We start from the raw sequence: 22,427 nt of genomic DNA on the forward strand, positions 1-22,427 counted from the left end.
AGACTTGGGAGGAGCCTCTGAGGGAGATCATCTGTGGAGTAGCTGGGCCACTCAGCTGCCCAAAGGGTGCAGAGAAGACACAGATGCCAGCTGACAGGGACTCCCTAGCCCTGAAGTAGGGGAGAGACAGACTGAACCACGTTCCTGAAGAGCTGCCTTTTGATGGCCCTGATGGCCGATTCCCTCCCTTTACTCAGAAGTTTTTGCATCTTACTTTATGGGATTCTGTGGTCTGAAATACTCCATAAATCACCATGCGCCTTTCAGAGTCTCTCTATACGCCTCATTCGCACGTCCTGACAGCTCCCGCACCAGGAAGAGGTCTGTTTGGTGGCTGATGAGACCTGGCCAGGCCCTCTGAGCTCCCACAGATAAATCTATCAGTCACCTGACCGGCCCACGCCCGTTTCCCAGCTTGGATCTATGTGCAGAGCTTGGGGCTGGATGATCAAAAGTCTGAAAATGTTTAATGACACCAACACTTTGCAGATTCCGAAGAGGGGCAGTTCCAGATTCCCCGGGCATCCTGGAAAGTAAACAGTGGTGCAGCAACGGTGTTAAAGCCCGTGCACATTTTCTTGGCTCGTGTACAAAGTCTGGTATTAATCTGAGTAGGCCTAAAACAAAGGCTTAATGTGAGGCATTAAGCTATTCTGACCTTAGGGACTGGCATCAGGCTGGAGTAGTAGACAGAGAGCCGTGGGAACAGCCCACATAGACAGCTTTGACTATGAGCTACTGCTCTCCTAGACCACACACTCCTAACCACCAGCCCACCTTACCTTACAAGACAAATGCTTGAGAAGTATCTGAGCCAGGCAGTCTGTCTTTCTTTACGGGTACAGTTTACAAGGTAGGACCACACCCTCTTTTGTCCCTATGTGCTAGATTGAAAGGATGGGCTCAGGGCAAAAACCAAAGATATGTATCAGCAGGAGAATGACTGTTGGATGTCTTTAGAGCCCTAAAACATGTTAGTTCTCCTAGGACTGGCAGGACTTTTATCTCCTTCCTAACTGTCCTCCTACCTTGGGCAGACCCTGCTGAGCCCCCCACCGGGTTTTACATAAAGCCAGTCCTCTCCACACTTCCTTTCAGCTTGGAAGTCACAGCTGCTAATTCACTCCAAACAAGAGGAAGTGCTGCTCCAAGACTCCATCTTTGTTCCTGGCCTGATGACTCGTTCCCTAACGACAGGCATCGGACACTGCAGCAGTCCACAGATACACTGAGTAGCCTGCACGTCCCAATATGCAGCTTCCTAATCCAGGTATAAACCGCTTCTCTGTCCCTGTCCAAACACATGCATCCCTTCCATGACTGTATCTGCACACAAGGCAGATTGTTCTAGCTGGTTCGCCTCTGCTTTTGACCTTTGTCTGGTACCTGACCTTGTCTCTCAGTTACGTCATGATCCCAGGAGCTTACAACAAACAGCCCGAGTCCTACCTGTGTGGCTAGGCAACCTTGCATAACCTCAACTGCCCCCACTTATTAAATGAGTCTAATAAGAGCACCCACCTCCAAGATTTGTTGTATTTATAAAATTACATAATGCCCTGAACATGGCCATTCCTAACTGTAATAGAAAGAAATTTATGTGTTCCTGACTCAAGTCAGGCAGGGTGCCAAGATGGACTGTCTTTAACATGTGTCCCTCTCAGGAGCCTGAGCCATTTATTCAGAAATGCCCAGCTGATTGCTTAGTGCTGCTTGTATCCTGATAGTTGGTGCATTATTTCCCAACTGGGTTCCAGGGAACACCACTGTGGTGGTTTGAATGAAAATGGTTCCCATAGGCTTATAGAAAGTGACACTATTAGGAAGTGTGGCTTTGTGGGCTAGGTGTGGCCTTATAGGAAAAAATATGTCACTGGGTATAGACTTTGAGGTTTCAGATGCTCAAACCAGACCCAGTGGCTCACCTTCTCCTCCTGCTGCCTGCAGATTCAGTTGTAGAGCTCAGCTCCTCTCCAGCACCATGTCTGTCTGTGCGCTGCCACGATTCTTTCTATGATGACAATGGAACAAACCTCTAAACTGTAAGCCAGCACCATTAAATGCTTTCCTTTATAAGAGTCGCCATGGCCGTGGTGTCACAAAAAGACACTCAAGCAGTATGATTGGCAGATATGACATTAGAGGACATTGTGCATTGTTGCCTAAGTACTACCAAGGGCATGGTTTTACTCTTTGATAAGAGGAGAAAAGCACCTAATTTTATAGTTGCCCACCAGCCTCACACATCTATTTCCTCTGTAGACACACCATTTGATGAGCTTGCCTCCTCAACCTTCACCTTCCTTTCTTCTTGCTGTTTAATGTCGAGCATAAAGGACAGGGGAGCCTAGAACACAGTCCTAAACCTCCCATCAGGACAAGGTTAGCCTTCTGTGTGAGGATAGCCATCCAGCAGCACTTTCATCCAGACCATGTTTCTTCACCTGGACCTTGATCAATATTTATTCTCCTCAAAAGGGAAGCTTGGGAAGGTTGAGTGTGGTGTGTCAGTAATCCGACCACTTGTGGCCTGAGGTAGGAGGATCCTGAGTTTTCTGTAGCTGGGGCTATACAGAAAGACCCAAGAAAAAGAAAGGATAGAAGGGAAGAAGGGAAGGAAAGAGGGATAGGGGGAGGGAGGGGAGAGAGAGAGAGAGAGAGAGAGAGAGAGAGAGAGAGAGACTTACAACTGGTATCCAGAATGAAAGTGAGAGGCAAGCACACCGGTTAGACATGTCTTGTCCCATCTCCGTCTCTAGAGCTAACACCACTGGCTCAGAAATCTAATCTCACCCTGTGCTGCCCCTTTCCTGCTGCAGTGTGACAAATACAGCAGGTCCCTACAGCAGAGTGCTCATAACAGAAGCATGCCAGCATCCCCATGGTGGAATGCTGCCCCACACAGATGCTCGGCAGCCCTCCTGAGTGTGCACGCAGGACTGTCTTCTGTGATGGCTCAGTGCAGTCCGACTTCACTTGGACGACACAGGAGCCACATAAACACTCTGGGCAGAGGACTTCATTCTCATCTGAGTGTCAATAGGTGTGATTCGAGTGTAGAAAAACCAAATGACTTCAACCAGGAGTCCTCTGGGTTCCAAAATATGCTCTCGTTTGCCTAGACAGAGAAAAAGAACTGTATTCAGGAGCAAGGAGCATTGGGTGAGAAAGCCTAACAGGATTTTCCACAATCCTCCCTGTCCTCAAAGCAGAATATAACTCAGGCTTATGTTGGAGAGCTATACCAGACTGCTCAGGACAGGTGGGGCTTACCACTCACTGCTCACCTAGAGCAGAGGGTGGCTTTCCCCTCTCTCTCTCTCTCTCTCTCTCTCTCTCTCTCTCTCTCTCTCTCTCTCTCTTTCCACCCTCAGATCTTCACACTTTCTCGAACTCTATAATGGACTGTATTCATCTTCCCATCCTCTGAAAGTGGCATTGAGCCCAGTGGCCACATGTTTATGAGCACGGAGAGAACCGATGTGCATTTTCCTCCATGGATCATTCCGCGCTCATTCCGCCCTGGAGACTGTGTACAGTTGGCTCTCAAAACCAACCCCATTAGGCTCAACCATTCCACAGCCTCGGTGTAATATCTCAAGGAACTCTCCCGAGTAAGGCTTGCTGTGCACTCACTCCTAATTACGCGCACCATCACAGGACATATCTGGAGTGACACGAGATTCTGTGCTGGAAACACTCATCACGTAGCCGAAATTATTATACAAAAATATTGCTCTGACTCTGGTGTCATTGGAAAGTGGGAGACTTGCAAGATTTAGTGAGAGGGAAGCTATATATATAACTTGTTTGGATGAAGTTAACCTCTGCATGGACTTCCTTGGGGATCCAATGCATTTATCACACACCAAAGCTATTAGTGCCACGGCAGATTGTTGTAACATAACACACGCTTGCTGTCATCAGCCCGCAGTAACGCAAATCCAAGATGTTCACTTGGAATGGCATGGGATGTTTAGCAGTTCCAGCCCAATGCCCACTAAATTCACTGCGCACGTCCACATACTCCTAGAACTCACCTCACATCTGTAAATGCATGAAGTAAAATATCTACAAGAAAATTGAAAAGCACCATAAAATATCTGGGTTTTTTTTCCCCCTAAATATCCAGATGTTCGACTTTGCTTAGTAAAAGCCTCTATAACTTTTACTGCTTTCTTGTCTCCATATTTAATCTCTGTTTGGGAGGCTATGGACCCATGTAGGATGCTTTCCCATCCAAGGCTCAGACACGAAGCTCGAACTTGAAAATGACTTCTAAGTAACCCCACGGCTTCTTTTCTAGGCTCATCGTCAGTCTTGATGGGCCCAGGACACACTGTGGAAAGCGGTCTGGAAAGCTGAAACCAACGAGCATCAGGAACATGAAAATCAGGGTCACTACAGGATCTCAAGGATGTATGCTCTCACCTCTGCTGAGTGTTAGGTGGGAAAGCCTTGCTCTCAAGTAGCAAATGTCAATCCCTTACGAGTCTTACCAAAAAAAAAGGCCATCCGTGAGAGCCGAAGGAAGTCACTGCTGGCCAGGCGATCGCAGTAGCCTAGTCTTAATAATATTATGAAAACGAGGGGCTGCTTCCAAATTCTTTGTCTGTGATGTAACCTCCTATCCAGGAGTCCCCAGAGAAACCCTTTCCAAGTAGATTCTTCTGTCTTACCCTAATGACATTTGAGAGCTGACTTTTCTGGGTTATAAATCTCCACTCCAGACTAATCCGTCTCCTCACCAACCTTCTCCCATTGCCTTGTGTCCCTTAAACAGTGGGTAGCAACCTTACATGGAGTCACACACCTGAATGGGGGTCTCAAAACCTTGACAGTGTTAAAAGATTTTTGGAATGTGCAGCAACCAAGGCCTATTTCAAAGTCAAACATACAATGAACGTGAGGTGTGTGTTTCTGTGGTAACCTTCACGGCAGCCGTAGTTCTGAACAACATCGTGCGTTCTGCAGTCACTCTGTAGCCCCTCACACTGCCTGAAACAACTGAGCTTAGATCCAAGACCATTATGCATTCTGGATTAAAGTGGTTTTGTGACACACGCATGTTTTCTGCTCGTCTAGAAGCATAATGGTTTAATTACAGAAAACCAAGAGTTTTACTATCTTACCATTCTCCCACAACTAAGTACCTAGGCAGTGTATTTTCGGATTGTGTTGTACTAGGATGTTTGATTTTAAAACTTGCTATTTCAGTTGCTGACTTGAGTTTCATCTTAAAAAAGGAATCATTAAGTGAGTTTTGGCTTAGAAGGGAGGACAATTTCTAACAATCTTTGAAATGCTCCTAGACATGCTTCTGTTTGAGACTATGTGTCCTTTGTACCAGTTGAGGAATGTCTGTTTTGGAAGTGGGACTTATATACAATGTAATACCTCTCAGCCATGAGAATGATAGAATTCTGGGGTTTTTTTTCCTTTTCAATTAACGTTATTATAAAAACAAAAGAAAACAACAACAACAATGATGACGACGACAAAAGCAAACCTTGGGAAGTCAAGAACACCACACTGAAATTAAGCAGACCCAGAGACTACACATCTCAGTGAACTACACAGTTAGGACAGGGATTCTCAAACTGGGGAGTTGCACAGTGCACTTCACACTCTCACCTCTGAGTGTATTTCTATGCACTTATCTACCACCAGAAGTGAGAAATCTGTGGCAGAGTCGGAACTAGAAAAACAACTAGCTGTATAGCCTCTTTCATAACTCAAGTTCATCCTATTTAAATTTTAGTTAAATTTTTACTTTTTGAGACTTTCATGAGTCCTATAATTACGATTTACATCGTCGTCACTCCCTTCCCCTTTCCAACTCCTCCCATAATGCCCCCCTTCCCTCTATTTCTTACTGTGTTAGTGCCTTCCTTGTTCAATACTGTTGTATTCACAGTGTTATCATTTTCACTTTAGTCATCAAATTCAATTTCTGAAACTTCAGTAAATAAAGATTATGCATTTCAGTTCTTTTCCTTTTTCTTCCCATGCCTTGTGGTTTTTCTTTTTCCATTTGTGTGTTCTTTGCAGAAATCCCTAAACCCGTGCCTCATGGGAAGCACTACTAACACTTACGTTTCTTCGTTTAACTTAGATAACTTCATTCCCAAATAATCTTGCTACGCACAGACCTTTTCTTCCTTCTGAACTATAAATTACCTGCCAGTCCCTTGATTTAAAAAGACATTCCTGCGCCCTGGAATAGAAGTGAAATTCCTCAAGAAAGGGAACTTGAAAATCTGTTGTGGGTTCCACAAGCAATAAGAGACTCAATGCTTTTACACTAAACCAAGAATGAACTGGGGGCCGTATGTCTCTGTCATGCTGCTCCACTCAGTGCTACAAGTGCTGGGCCATGGAGCGACACAATCGAGCAGGCACGTGTCACCTAACTTATGACAGAAGACTTACACGGAAGTGTCTCAAAATCAACTAGCATGAAAATCCCTGACTTACTAACTGGATTCACCAGAGCAATCAGTACAAGAAAAAAAAATCAACTGAATGTCTATACATCAATAATGAAAAAAAATCCAAAGATAAAATCAAAATGCCAATTCTGACTCTTTTGGTCCAAGAAGGGATAGGACAGTAAGAAGCAAATTTGATCAAAGACATAGAAGATGCGTGTTATTCCATGAACTGTGGGATATGGCTGAAATATAGACCTCGGTAAGCTTGAAACACGCCCTGTGCTCATAGATTAGGGTGCTTGGTGTATAAAGTTGCATCACTCCCCAAATTTGTCTCCATATTGAATGCAATTATTATCAAAATAATAAGTAGGTTTCAAAATATTTTAATAAAAATGAACACACTTATCCTAGAGACTTATAATGCCCCAAACAATCCTGAAAAAATACAAAAGTTGGAAGTTTCACTTTCCTACTTCTAAACTTATTAAAAATCTGCAGTAATCAAAACAGCATGGAGACACAGATTGAACCCAGTGAACCTTACTGTGTATTGATTGTTGACCAGGGGGCCAAGGCAATTCAATGAGGAAGTCTAATATTTTCTTTTTTATCTTTTTTTTAATGTATGAGTGTTTTTCTTTCGTGTATGTGTACCATGTGTGTTCCTAATCCCAGAAGAGGGCATTGGATCACCTGGAACTGGAGTTACAGATGGTTGTGAGCTGGTGTGTGTGTGTGTGTGTGTGTGTGTGTGTGTGTGTGTGTGTGTGTGCTGGAATAGAACCCAGAACAGCAAATGTTCTTTTTTAACTTTTTATTGGTTCTTTGTGAATTTCATATCATGCACCCCAATCCCACTTATCTCCCCCTTTCCTGGTACCTACCCTCCACCCTCGAACCCTTCCCAACAGAGAAAAAATTCTTGTTGTGTCACAGTGCATCCATCCCATAGTATAGCCATTTTGTCTACACGTCTTGCAAATGTTCATAGCAATGAATCATTGGTCTGATTTGAAGCCTCTGGCTTCTGCTACTGTCAATATTGGATCCTCACTGGGCCTCCTCTTAGATATCCTGTTGCTTCCTTGTGTTGTGCAGAGCCTGTAGTTTTAGATCTGTAGGACTGACCCTTCATGTACTCCAAAAGTTCATTGATGGCGTAGATGTTGGGGTGAGCCAATTCAAAGCCTCAATCTGGACCTGAGAGGTATCTGAGCTGGTCAGCCTGTGGGTCTCTACTCTCATGTCTTCCTGGCTGTCTCACCAATGAAACACAGCCTCCCTGCCCCCCTAACCAGGGACTGCTATACCACGCTGCCCAGGCAAGGAACAGGGCCTGCTCTCCTGGGTGTTTAGCAGATGGGGGACACGCCCTCCCACACACACAAAAATGCATAAATGGACATTAGAATCTGCATAGGAAAGAGAATATGTAGCCTTTCTGTTATGGTTTGTATATGATTGGCCTAGGGAGTGGCACTATTAGAAGGTGTGACCTTGTTGGAGTGGGTGTGTCACTGGATGTGAGCTTTAAGACCCTCATCCTAGCTGCCTGGAAGCTAGTATTCTGCTAGCAGCCTTCAGATGAAGATGTAGAACTCTCAGCTCCACCAGCACCAGGCCTGCCTGGATGCTGCCATGCTCCTGCCTTGATGATAATGGACTGAACCTCTGAACCTCTAAGCCAGCCCCAGTTAAATGTTATCCTTTATAAGAGTTGCCTTGGTCATGGTGTCTGTTCATAGCAGCAAACCTTAAGACACTTTCTCTTTCTAATGTTAGGTGCTGGTTCCACCTATTTTCCCAGAAATTTCTTTCTTTTTTTCTTTTGTTTTCTTTTATGACTCAATAAAATTCTGCTGTGTGTGGTTCCACGTGTTCTTTCTCATCTCATCTACTGACAAACATCTAAGCTTCATTTCCTTGCTGTATGGACAGAGCAACAACAGACACGAATGAAGAAGGATCTCTACAGTAGGAGACATGTTTTTAGCTTTTTGGGAAACCTCTACCCCATTTTCCAGTGGCTGTCCTGGTTTACAATACCACAAACAGGGCACAGGCCCCTCTTTGCCCACATTCTCCCCAACATTTGCTGTTACTTGTTTTCCTAGTAATAGACATACTCTGATCATATCCTATATCTGAAGAAAGAGCTCACATCCAAGATAAATAAGGAATATTGAAACTCCACACGAAACTAAATAGTACAATGAAGAGTAGGCAGAGGATTAGAATAGGCCTCTCTCTCAATGCAGAAAGTAGTGAATTAATACGTTAAAAGGATCTAAGCATCAGTATCGTTAGAAAAATTGCAAGTCAAACCAGAATGAGATCCTGTTTCCCACAGTGAGGCTGGCTGTAATAGTAACAGGTATAGACAGTGGAAAGTTCTGGGAAGGGCATGAAGAAACTGGAATCCTCATTCATCACTGAGGGAAGATGTAAACAGTGCGTTCACATGGGGGGAAATTGGCAGTTTCTCAAAATACTAAACATAGATATAGAGTTACTTATGAGCCAGAAACCCAACTCCAAACTAAAGTATAGACCCAAGAGAACTAAAACTATATGTTTATACAAAAACTTTTACACAAATGTACCTAGGATACTATTCATAAAATAGCCCTAAGTGGAAACAACTCAATGTCCGTCAAGCAAGAAATAGATAAACAAAGAACATTATGCCTACACAAGAAATATTATTCAGACATAAGAGATGAAATACAATATCAATATGTGATAGACTGAGTGACCACTGGAATAAAGAAAAGGAAGGTTGGAATGAGCTAAAATAGGGAAAAGGCTACATAGTCCATGACATCATTTGTGTGAAGTATCCAGAAGATATAAATACATAGTGACAAACAGTATCTTGGTGAGTATGAGTTGGAGGCCTACAGGAAAGCAAATCAACAGGCAAAGATATGGGGTTCCTTTGGGTGGTGGTGACCATATTCTTGTGTTCAATGTGGTGATAAGTGAACTGCCCTATAGCCTTTGAGTTGTGTAACTCAAGAGGCTGAATGTACGTTGTGGAAGTTATGGACGTATATAGGGCTCCTAACAATGGGAACAGTGACTCTTTTGGCTGCTCTTGAAACTCTTTTCTTCCTATTGGGCTGCCTTGTCCAGCCTTGATATGAAGGCTTATGCCTCGTCTTATTGTATCTGGTTTTGTCCTGTTTCGCTGTCATCTCTTGGAGGCCTGCTCTTTTCTGAAGAGGAAACAGAGGAGTAGTAGATCTGAGGAAGATAGGAGGTGAGGGGCAACTTGGAGGAGTGGAGAAGGGGGAACTGTGATCAGGTTGTATTGTGTGAGAAAAGAATTTATTTTCGATAAAAAATATAAAATTTAAATTTAAAAAAGAATATTTAAATGACAATACTTGTAAATAATCATGGTGTACACCGTGACATTTTGATGCCTAAATTGTGGAATGATTAAGTTAATTAGAGTAGGGGCTGGAGAGATGGTTCAGCAGTTAAGAGCACTGACTGCTCTTCCAGAGATCCTGAGTTCAAATCCCAGCAACCACATGGTGGCTCACAACCATCTGTAATGAGATCTGATGCCCTATTCAGGTGTGTCTGAAGACAGTGACAGTGCACTCATATACATAAAATAAATAATAAAAAAAAGAGTAGCCTACATCTTAGATACTTCATTTTACTTGTTTTTAAGTAGTGTACCAACATTGCAAGGAAGCAGTGAGCTGGGTTCTCACCACGGTTCTGCTTGGTCAATGACCTTTATTTTAAATGACAGTTTCATACACATTTGTGGAGTGCAGGATGCTTATAAATAGACAATAAAGAAGCATTCTAAAGGAACAGCATGTCACTTGCTCCTGGTCTCTGTTGCTCTGACGAGAACACTCGATAGACATTCTTCCATGGGTGAGTTTGTCCTACAGCCTCTGGCATTCTCTTCCCTCTTCATTACTGAAGATCTGTCTCTGCTGAGCCCATATAAGAGCTTTTCAAAGTTTCTGCAATGATCTAGCTGTCTAGGACTTCCCTTGAAATCCCAGGCAAGCTCCTGTTTTATTCTCAAGATAAAACCAAAGTCTGTCATCCATTTTCTTTATGAGGTGTATTCAACTCACAGTTCCGCAGGCCCGAGATCCAGGGGCTGCAGCCAGTGAAGGCCTTCAAGCCCACGGAGAGCACTGAAGCAGCGTGAGAGGCCGTAAGGCAAGACAGAGTGAGCTTGTTAGTTTCCATCTCTCCTCCTCTTCTTTCAAAGCCACCAGTGTCATGATGGGATAGGAAGCACCATTATGACCTCATCTAAGCCCAGTGATCTCCCAAAGGCCCCGCCTCTAAATACCATCAAGTTATGAATCTGTGGATTGTTTCCAAAGCATGAATGCTGGGGAACATATTCAGAGCATGCTAGAACTTTAGGCAGCTGGGGTGCTAGGAGTAGCCTTTCTTCCCTCCCTGTCATGCTAGCTAAGCTGAACCAATCTTTGAGGCAAATCTAATAGCCACTACACTCTCGAAGTACAGCATTTCTGAGGAAGCTCCAAATTGGAACAAAAGGCTTGCTGTTTTCTGGGGCCTTTTCCTCAGAGACTTTGGGAGCCACCTGTGTGTTAGCAGCGGATGCTGTTTTTGTCTTAGGACAGCGTTCCTTCTGTCTCACTGGTTCTCTGGGTGAGCCCTTTCCATCTCGCGTGTAAGTCACATTTATCTGGAGACAATGGACTAGAATTCTCTCGCCCAGAACTCTCAACAGGGTAATTGTTCCAGTTTCTTCTATCAACAGCAGAGACCCCCGACCAGGTGGCCCAAGAAATCGCTCTAGGCCACTTTCCTCTGTCATTGCCAGCTTGCAACTTCTCACTTCAACAATCTGCTCCTGAACGCTCTCACTAGCCCTTTCCTCTCTCTGTAGCAGCCCAGCCTCCCAAGTTTCAACTTCCCAGAATCCATTGGAGACACCCTGACTCGCACTCCTGCAGGGCCCTGTGGTTTACCCACTCAGAACAGATCTGACTGGATTTGGATTCCTTGGTGCATCCAGATCCCTCCCTAGAACACTGACTCCAGGAAATGGCCCGTCTCCTCTGTCTGTATTCCCTGGGTACCCAAAACAAATACATGGTGAATAGCTGCATGTATGTATCAGCGATTTGAAGCTGTAAAGACATTCAAGGAGAAAGGGACTGATATCTAATAAAACAATGAGCTATGCTGAAAGGGCTTCAACACCGATCAGATGTGCTCTCCTGAGGAATCTCTTCATGCACGTGTGGAGGGAAAAGCCTTGAGAGTATCACCAAATACTTGGCAGCAAACTCAGCGGCCATTCTTCCCTCTGCTGAGGAACTGGCTGGCTCTGCTGTAACTAAGGAGGGAGTGACAGGCAGCTCCATCTGTCTGCACTCCAAATCCTGGTTGGCTGAGGACCCTCCAAGAGTTGACTTTAGTTTTCTTGACAGTACAAATGTATTTCTTCTACTTATTGGCAAGACCAATAATTTCTTTGCCATATTCTTTCTTAATAGTGCCTAGAAAAATACAATAACCTTGCTCAGTGTTTGAATTTACAGTGATGTCACCGGAAAAATAAGAGTTTTAAAACACACGCACCTACTTTAAAAGCATCTTTCTCCAAGATCTGCAGTTGTACATAGATTCTCCCACAGGTTGCTTCCAAGGTTTGATTGCCCCCAAGGCCTGGAAGTAATACATGTATTTATCTCTGTGCTTGGTGGAATAGTACCTCCCCAACTGCCAAATTCCACATCTAGCCTATGAAATAAAAAGATAGCGGGTCTCCCTGCTTTGAAGGCAGATAATGAGTATTAAAGAGCAAAATCAGGATAAAAGGCCTGGCTGTTGACAGGGTCCCACTGCACTACTAATTTCTCTTTTTAGCTAAAAAAGACCAGTGCACTATTGTGAAACATATATTTGGTCTTCGTGCACAATTCCTGAGATACAATTCCTAAGTTCCTAAAGCCTGTACATTGTATGTTCTATATTACTATGTTAGCAAACGGACAGAAGGCTGAGGCATTTCAAGATGGTATTTGGTCCCCAGAAAGACCAAGGCAGATTGGTCCCACCTCCAGGGATGGGGGGGCAATGACTTAACCAATCATGACTATAAAGGAGGCCTTTATGAAACCCAAGGCAGGGTAGTAGCAGCTTGTCAATAATGGAGCTCCTGGAGGCCAGCAGAATGGTAAGATCTCCAAAGAGATCCATGGCAACAGAAGCTCTTCAAGGTCTCACCACTGGCATACTTTATCTGCGAGTTAAGTATCTCTTGTGTGGCAGTTTCTAGACAAATTCGATATTGGGGGAGACTCATGAAACTCAGGATAGAAGCAAACTTCCTATGTCAGGGAAAGCTGAAGCATCGAGGATTCGCAAGGCCCCTCCCTGAGGTTCCAGAAGCAATAAACAACTGGTGGGCAGGGAAGACTTTGACCAACTGAGCTCCCTTGGGTTGGGACATTCTTTGACCTGTAGAACTGCTGCAAGTCATGCAGAGAGTTCCAGGGTTCCAGCTCCCATTAGCCGCCATCCACATCCATGCTAAGGTGGCTTTCAATGGCTGATTTTCCTCTGAATTGTTCATGCTCCTGTAAGTAACCCAAACAAACTCATTGACCAACCAAGTTGAACTTTGGTACTTTGTGGGTGCTTGATTCTGTTATCCATTCTCTATGTCACACAATTTGCTTGGCATCCTAACAGAGACAGAGCAGAGATGAAGGTAAGATTTGGGGGAAAACTTACATGGTCTTGGCTCTGAATAGACAACCAGGCAACCAGGCAACCAGGCAACCAGGCAACCAGGCAACCAGGCAACCAGGCAACCAGGCAACCAGGCAACCAGGCAACCAGGCAACCAGGCAACCAGGCAACCAGGCAACCAGGCAACCAGGCAACCAGGCAACCAGGCAACCAGGGCTGAAGAACCTGAGGGTAGACACCTGTGGAGACAATTCTGACACAACCATCCTTCCCTGTGTGGTGTGAGTCCCAGTGGGCAGTGCAATGTGTCACCAGAATGGAATCATCTGAAGGAGTGTGTGTTGGGGCAAACTCTGCATGTCAGTCTTCTGTGTGATATGAAGGGACATGCCTGAGTGGGACCAGCTACAGGAGAAGAGAGAATCCTTGAGAATGGATGCATGTTTACAGCAGATATTTCAGTCCTTGCAGGACTGGGAAGCTTCTGTGGAGTTGCATTGTTCCTACTTGTGGTAAGAAATGCACCTGAGGCAGATGACTGCTCTAAGAGACCATGTTTGTGTAAAGGAGTTACAGCAGTGAAGGGACATGTGACTGTCATCCTCCACAGAAGCCTGTGATTTGGCAGATGAGGTAAATGAAGGGGAGGCTGAGATGAGGGCACTGGCTTCTCATTTCTACAGCTTGGGAGAAGCAAAAGAACAAGGCAGTGCAAGTTAGACCTGTTTATAAAAGCTCTTCTTGAAATGGAAAAGTTTGGAACCCATGGAGAAATTGAAGAGTGAGGAAGAAAAGAACAGGGTCATTGTGGTGCATGTTGTCACCTCTCAGGCGTGACCTTTAATTGAGAGGAAGAGGAAGCTCACGATTTAACATGCAGATAGAGCTTAATTTAAAAATTATGAGGGTCGGGGTATACTCTGTACCTAAACTGCTTGAACTGGGAAAGACTTTTAAATGAGCAATGAAGCAGGGTATCTTCTAGGTTGTGACATTATGAGCCACAGGAGAGGAGAATACTGAATAGTGTGGGAGCAGAAAAACACAGGTCTGTCTATCCCTTCTTAAGACAAAGACAAAATAACCTGATACAGCAAGGGTCTCAGACCATAGTAAACTGTATCCTATGAGCCACTGAATATACTTGGTTATCAATAGCTGAGGTCTCTTGTGGAAGACAAGAGAGGAAGGACAGTTCTGCTCAGAAAACTGGGCATGCAAAGAGATTCCAAGTTTACTGGACTTGCTAGGACTACATTCCCTAGAAAGTTAAGGAAAAGTTAATCAAGGGCCTCGAGACGTGAGCTAGGAGGCTCAAGGGCAGGTCTGACTGGCTTTGACTGGCGTATGAATAATCTGAGTAGTGAGGCAATCCTCAGGAGGTGGAAAAAGAGTAAAGCAGAGCAAGGGGACTGTGCAGGTCACCCATAGGCAGATGTGGAGAGCTTGGTGTTGAACTGGAGTTCTGAAGGAAGATATCGACAGAGAACCAATGCTGTGCTAGGAAGCTTCCAGAAGGCTTGAAAGCCTGAGCAACAGTCCACAGGAGGCATAAAAAAAATCAAAAAACCAAAACAACAACAACGAAAAACCCACAGTGAGTGAAAAAGATTGAGCTTCCAGGGTTGGGAAGCCATGCTCCCAGAGCAGGCTGTGCACATTTCCTCCAGCAGGAAAATATGCTGATGTTGGAACTCCTTCACAAGCCCAGATGTAGCTGAGGGGGAGAAAATGGGAGTGGCCACAGCTGTAGTACCACTCCTTACATCCTGCCATACCAAAGACCATCAGAACAATCAACTGCAGCTGAAGGAGAAACAATGGCTTGACTTTAGCCCAGAGCCCTCAGAATGGAGAACACTGGCCAGCTCAAGGACCCTGCTCCTCTTGGCTTCAGGCAAATCAGAGCAGTGGGAGCCAAACCCTCCTATCCCTTAAGAGGTAGGGAAATGAGGAGGCCCATTGCAGTGTCATGGTGTGAAGAAAATGAAACAGCTCACAGGAATGTCTGAGGATTAGAACTCGTGCTTAACACTGCAAAGCAAAACAAAAGCTTGTGTCTAGGGAGGTTCTAGGTTTCAGTGAGAAGGCCACTGCTATTGGGTACGATACATTCTAGCTGTCAGTGAGAAGGTCACTGCTACTGGGTACGATACAATGTGCCTCAAACTGCCTTCTAAACACTTGTGCTTATGACTAGAGATTACTGTTGGAAGGAGATGTCTGTTTTGTAATGGAGGGTGTGCCACAGAGATTTCCAATCATTGATGAAGCTTCTGGCAACATATGATTGTTCCCGGGCATAGGATGCCCGTAGATGGCTTAGGGAGCATGAAAGAGGGTGGAATGACTCTACGAGCCAGAGGGAGGGAGACTTCCATAGCAATGTACTCAGTTGAAATACCCCATCCAGGAGGAGGCTCATGAGATTCAAGAAGTAAATGAACTTTACAAGTGCGAGAGTGACAAGGCCCCTTCCCAAAATCATAGAAGAGTAAACAGTGACCAAATGGGGAGACTTTGGCCCACTGACCTGCATGGGAAGGACTCTCTGACTCATCAAGATGACTTTAAGTTATGCTCCAGGCTCTCAGATTTCACGAGTTGTAGCCCATAACAGGTTTTCGGGGTACAGCCACTGTTGAGTCATTTGCCGTAAGTAACCCCTCACTCCTTCTCCTCTAAGTGACCACAGAAAGCTCATGGGCTGGCCAAGCCAGACCTCGATAGTATTCTTACTTTGGCCTCTTAGTAGTTTCCTATGTGGGATGAGTTGTCATTTCTTCACTTCTCTCCAGGAATAATGTCATACAAACAATATGTCATAAATCACCCTTCCAAATGAATTAGTAAGCATGTTACCCTGAATACTGTGAGCCAATGCTATGTCGTGGGAATCTTGCCAGGAGGTCATAAGCAAGGTAGAAAAATATCCCGAGGACTGTGATTGACCTCTGAGGTGGGAATGGGACTGGAGGAGTCTTGGGCACAAAGCTCTCAGCCTGGGACTCTGAGAGTGGCAGCCTGGGTGGGATTAGAGGGTACCCAGGTACTGTCTGTGGCAGAAGCAACTGCCTCTCCCTGGTGAAAAGCTCTACAAACTGGGGGTCACACCCACCTTCCATGGGGGAGTGAAGGAGAAGTTCTGTCTGGCCTTGTCCTCTTTCTTGAGAAACCACAGTTCTGTTTGCATTCCAGCTGGAGAGAAGGCAGGTGACCCGGATTTGGCCAATTACTTGAATTCAGTATGTTGAAACTGGAAAGGGGTGCATACATTTAGAGCTGAGAAAATCCCCAAGGCAGCCAAAGAAAGACGCAGCAAACACATCCAGAAAGTCATTCCTGTGGTTGCTTATCTGGGCTGTTTTCCCGTTGCCCAATCTCACCTGGTTCCAGTCAGTTCTGCAGTCTTGCCTACCCATGAACTCTGGGTATGGCCCTGTGAGTCCAGGACATTCCTCTGCTGCTTAAATTATCCAGGACCTGGATCTGGCTTTGGCAACTAAACTGAGCCCTCTCTTGGAGTGGAAAATCCATAGCAACCTGGCAGGTCCTGTCAGCCTCACCTCTGAGCTCACATCTGGACCGGACTCAGAATCAGAACCAACAAAGAGCTATTGACTAGATTAAGTCCGAATGTAAAGTGTGTGTGTGTGTGTGTGTGTGTGTGTGTGTGTGTGTGTGTGTGTGTGTGTGTCTGTGTCTCTGTGTGTATGTGTGTGTGTGCTTGCGTGTATGAGTGTATGTCTATGTGTCTCTGTGTGTATATGTGTGTGTATGTTTGTGTGTGTATGTCTATGTGTCTCTGCGTGTATATGTGTGTGTAGGTGCATGTGTGTGTGTGTGTATCTGAGTGTCTCTACCTGTATGTATGTGTGTGTGTCTGTATATCTGTATATGTGTGTGTATGTATGTGTGTATATATGTGTTTGTATGTGGTTATGTAGGTAGGTACACATATGTATATGTGTGTATAAGTATGCATTTACATTTGGGATGTTGTGCCTTCAAGTCGGAGAATTTGGAAAGCCTATCCTAGTTTCAGGAACTCTGCTTGTCACGGAGACGCCCTTGAGTCTATTTGTTCAGAGTCTCTGGCATGAAGCAGAGGTTCCAGTCACTTGTCTTTCTCCTGGGTAATGCTGAACAGCTGCTCTGAAGTGAGCCCCAGATGAAGCCCTTATAACTCTCCTCCAAATGAAATGTAATAAAGATGACTTTCCCTTTCATAAACAAGGCCAGGAAGCTTGCCAAGGGATCTTGTCTTCTCCCTGCTTGGGCAACTCACTGGCATCCCAGACAAGGCGAGGAGAGGGCAAATGCTCCCTAGGGACACCACCCCCATCCAGGCAGCTGCCGTTGCACACTCCCCCCAAACTGCTGTGAGGTCAGTAGCTGCTGGGCAGGGCATGCTTTCACCTCTGCAGAACCAGGCTGATCCTGCCTTTCCAATTACTCCTCCCGACTGCATTGTGGAGGGTGGAGACCCAGTGGCTGGGAGTCTGCAGTCTAAGGGATGAGACAGATGCAAGGGCACATTTTTCAGCCAGATGACAGCATGAACACATGTAGAACAGTCTAGAGGTGCAAGGAGGAGTTGGGGTGATGTTAAGAAGAGGAAGTGCCTTGCATGAGGTCTGTAGGGAAGACCTGGTCTTCTTTTCTTGGGGGACCTAGAGGATTACAGTTGAACCTCTTCATAGAAAGCTTCAATGGAAGCCATGATTTTCCATTAGCTGGATGTGAATCCTTGCATCTTTATTAGGCCTGATTGAGATGAATGAAATACCTAATAATCTTAGAGACAATCATGCTCCTACCACTCAGACATATGCAAGGGGAAGAAAATGGGTTGTGTGTTTATCAATATTGCCATTATATTCTTCCAGAGTCTGTATCTTCATATATAGATAAGGATTCTTAGGAATATCAACACTGTTGTGTGCACAGCGCATTTGAAACTAGTCTTTCTCCTTAGAATACATCCCTTCTCCAAATCATTGCCTCATTCTTCCAGGTCACATTTAGCAGTTGGGTACTACTTTGTCACATTCCTGTAAAGAATGTGCGTTCATCACCTTTGGACCATGTGCCCTTTAGCCCAGTGCACCTAAGGTGCTTGGTAAATGTTGAATACGTGAATGGTTAGAGCTGTGTGGTCAGATCAATGGCCATACATAATTCCCTTCATGCCTACCGAGACCTTGACAACATTATGCTAAGTCACGAAAATCAACCACAAATGTTGATCGTGCTGTGGTCTATTGTTCTATCTATATGAACCATTCCGAACAGACAAATCTACAGAATCAAAATGTGACCACATAGAAATGGGGCCAGGTCTCTGGGGAGAGTGATTGCTAATGGGGTTCTTTTCAAGGGAGTGATGTAAATGCCTTGAGATGGATGATGGTGATGATGTCACATGCTGTGAATATTTCAGAGAGCATTGTGTATAGGCTTGAAATAGATAAATAGGCTTGATGTGTGAATTACATATTGACAAAGTTGTTATTTACAAAGAATAGAGGAAGAGGGGATGGACTAAAAGAGTTGGAACAGGGAGCCAGGGTTGGCTTGGCCACTTCTCCCAGAGCAACTTGTAATTGTCCCTGGGAGCCACAAGGTTCTTCATCAGCACTTCTGAGCAAGATCTGCCCTAAATCACTGAGAGGAATGTGTCTTTAAACAAGCAGCTCACCTGCCTCAGGTATACTCTGTCTCCACACAGATTAGCAGATGACTCCTGCTTTATTGATCCTTAGATACCTTCTGGGTATTGATTCACTTAGAACTCTGCTGCTAGAGTCAGGAAGCCCCACTTCCTAGCCCAAGAATCTCAACAACCCCAATCTCCCCACTATAAATGTCACCGGTGATAAATTGGAGGCTGGTCTCCAATAGGAAATGGTGGAACCCTATATCAGGAAAGGAAGAAAGCAAGACCAGGCAAAGCTCTCAGACTGCTCTCAGCTAGGTGCCTTAGGCTGGAGGGAAGGGGGAGGGGCAAAATAAAGGATGGGGTTAGGGATGCCTTTTCTAAAGCCCCCATCCGATCCTGGTGGTCTGTATCTACAGGATGGAAACACCAGAGAAGCACGTGACCTCACGGTGATGAGTTAGAGATGCAGAGAAAAGATACTTGCTTTTTCCTTTGTGGAATGTCTGTCCCACTGAACCAACACAAGACTCTCAGGGGCCCATGGGTATGGCCTGGCTGCCAGAACTCTCAGAACTCAAGAAGGAACCCTGAAGACTTCGAGGTCTTCCCACAACAGCTAGTACTCATCAGGTAAACTAGGGCACAGAGCAGAGATGTTATTTAAAGAAATCCATTAGAAAAGGAATGTACCACTACCATAAAGGGTCAGAAACACATGGTAATGGTTTTTAGTCTAATAGAAGTGGCATCAAACTGCTGGCTTTCTCTGATGCCATCCCATGAGCTGGGGTAAGGAAATATCCTCTTTGGGGAGTATTTTGGGTATCCCTCACTCAGGATCCTCTGGGATACCTCAGGGGAGGCCAAGCCCATTTCTGGTACTCCACTCCCTGGAAGGAAGCCAATCAAGTCTGAATACTGTGCCACTTCCTCCAGCCCTGACTTCCAAAGAATCGCACAATCAAACTCTGGGTATTTTAAGAATAACTCTGACTGGCAGTTTTCAAAGTCTTCAGGCATGGATTCGCAGAGCAGTAAGATGGGAGAAAGAGGTAAAGAGATAATGAAAAGGAAACTACAGCTAGAGATGCCTGGACTCAAGTCCCATGTGGAAGGGGTCCATTCAGCAGCAACTCAGGAGGTGCAGCCTCCTCTCCCCAGTGCTGAAGCCACTACCTACGACACTCAGGAGGCATTGAGCACCCCCAGATCTCCCCCCAGTTAACTGATCTCCCCATTTCTTTTGGGAACTCGGCAACTTTGCAAAAGGTCAGAGTGCTACTCAGGAGCAATGTACTCAATGGTCTGTAAGTGTCCACTAAAGCCTTTGGTCTCCCAAAGCCAGCGGACCACTGTCACCTATGCTGGGGACCAGTAGTGCAGGAAGAAAACTAGTCCCAACTATAGCACGCCCCAGAACTCTTGGGACACCTCTCTCTGCCAAGAAGAGAGCCTTGCCATTTCTGGAAAACACGTGCTTCTTTGAATTTGACACTTTTAATAGACATATATACACAGCAATATTTCCCCACTTAGCAGGTGTGGCAATGGATGAGCAGCTGACCCTTGGCCTCTAAGCTGGGGACCCAGAGGGCGGCGGGGAGACCTACCAGAGAGCCTCCCACTGATGCAGTGTTATCTCCAGACTCCAAAAGCTGTGTCCAGCTTTGAAAGAGGTTCTGATTTGGAAAAACAAAAACAAAACAAGAAACCTGGAGAGTGCCCTTGAGAACCACACCTCCCCCTTTCCTAACATGGGAAAAGGGTGGTTTCTTCCAAATCTCCATGGAAACCAGCAGTGGAAAAAATGCACCAATGGCCAAGTGTGGGCCTCCAATCCAGACATGTATCTTAAGCTTCATATCACACTCCTATGACAGTCTCCCTCCAAACCTTTCACAGCTTCCCACACAGATACTGCCTTTGCCCTGGAAAGAACAGAGAGGACCCCCAAACTCATCTTCCTGGGAGCACTAAGGGGGGTTACCACCTCATCATCCTCTTGCTTACTAAGCTACTCTGAGGACCAACCACAGACAATATTTTTCCCAAATTAAATTAAAATAGATTAATTGATCAGATTAATTGATTCTCCCCATTCTTGGCTTCATTATAAGAAGGAAACAAAAAGTTCACATTGCCCCCAAAGCCATGTAGATTCTGTTACCCCCTGACCCAGTCAGGAGCATACATCTCTGGGCAAACATTGGCACTGGATTTGTGGGATATTCAGCCTTAGTCCCTGAGTCCCGACTTTGGGAGCTGATATTGTCACAGCCCAGGCTATAAGCCTGGTAAAGGTAAAGTCATGTGGAGCCAAGCAGGGTGAAACGTACATTCATCTGGAAAGAATAACTTCCTGACTTTTCTGGGTAAGCCTCGGTTAGCCTGGAAATGGTGGCCTTTCTCTGAATCCCTGCAACTTCTGGGCATGTCTGGGTAAAGCCTGGAAGTGCTATGTATCCTACATATCCTGTGGTGTGCGGCCACATACCAGATAGGTGCTGGGGAAAGTCCAGAGGCACACAGGGTTTTATACATGCCTCTTCCACCCTCCTGACCCACTCTCTTCCTCGAGCCTTGGACAGCGTATGGCTCCCAGTCAGTACTGATATTACTAGTCCTTTCTAATAAATTAATACAGAATAAGAAAGTGCATGTTCCATGGCTGATCTGGATCGTCAAATGAATCAAGAGGGCGGGGGGCAGGGAGCATGAGACGGCTCAATGGGTGGGCACTTGCCTCCAATCCTGAGAACCTGGATTTTTATTTTTTTAATTAATTAAATTATGTATTTACATCCCAAATACTGTTCCCTCACATAGTTTCTCCCCTCTCCCCCTTCACTTTTCCTCTGAGAAGGTAGAGCCCCCCTGGGTTTCTGGCACATCAAGTATCTGCAGGGTTAGGCACATCTTTTCCCACTGAGGCCAGACAAGGCAGCCGCTGTTGGGGAACAGATTCCACAGTCAGGCTTAGGGACAGCCTCCTCTAGCGGTGAATTGCTACTCCGCATTGAGCTCCCGGCAGGTCGTACAAGCTTTGCATCCACCCAAGAGCTCTGGATTCACAAATGAAAGACACACGCGTGCAGCAATATTTTAAGATGCTTTACTAGCTCAATGGTTGGGCACTTCCAAACCTCCCAGTAGCTAGCGCATACTCCCCTCCAGTATTCCTGGGTTGATGCTTTCTAAATCTGTGTTTTATCTTAATGCCCTGTTTCCCTCTGGGCAGCTCTCCTATGGGGCCACTTTCCCTTTGCACCTACATTGCTGGGTGATCTCTCTTCTGCAGCTCTTAAATCTGATCTGTCTGCTTCTGCTTCATGGCCATTCTGCTCCTTCTATCCTCAGAGTTACTTGCTTGGGAATCCTAAAAGTTCCGCCTCTTTCACCATGCCTAGCCACTGGCTGTTGATTTTTTTATTGATTAACCAAAAGCCAATTGAAGACAGGGACCCTCAATGTCTGGACATGCAGGGTCCTGTGTGATTTGGGGAACCGAATTAAGACAAAACATTAGAACCAATCCCCAACAGCCTCAGATCCAGTTCTTGGGAGACCCACATGGAGATTGAGCTCCATGTCTGCTACACATGTGTTAGGGT

At 45.3% G+C, this 22,427-nt stretch overlaps 1 long non-coding RNA gene across 1 annotated transcript; it reads right to left on the reverse strand.

Moving 5' to 3' along the window:
• Positions 1 to 441: 441 nt before the first annotated feature.
• LOC108350876 (uncharacterized) lies at positions 442 to 10,680 on the reverse strand. The gene is made up of 4 exons (XR_015687267.1): positions 10,547 to 10,680; positions 2,794 to 3,118; positions 1,926 to 2,011; positions 442 to 526 (listed from the first exon to the last, which is right to left on the reverse strand). It is a non-coding gene; the product is annotated as an uncharacterized LOC108350876 (long non-coding RNA).
• Between the last annotated feature and the right edge of the window lie 11,747 nt (positions 10,681 to 22,427).

The sequence above is a fragment of the Rattus norvegicus genome, chromosome 4 (genome assembly GCF_021556685.1).
Source record: "Rattus norvegicus strain SHRSP/BbbUtx chromosome 4, alternate assembly SHRSP_T2T, whole genome shotgun sequence".
NCBI lineage: Eukaryota > Metazoa > Chordata > Mammalia > Rodentia > Muridae > Rattus > Rattus norvegicus.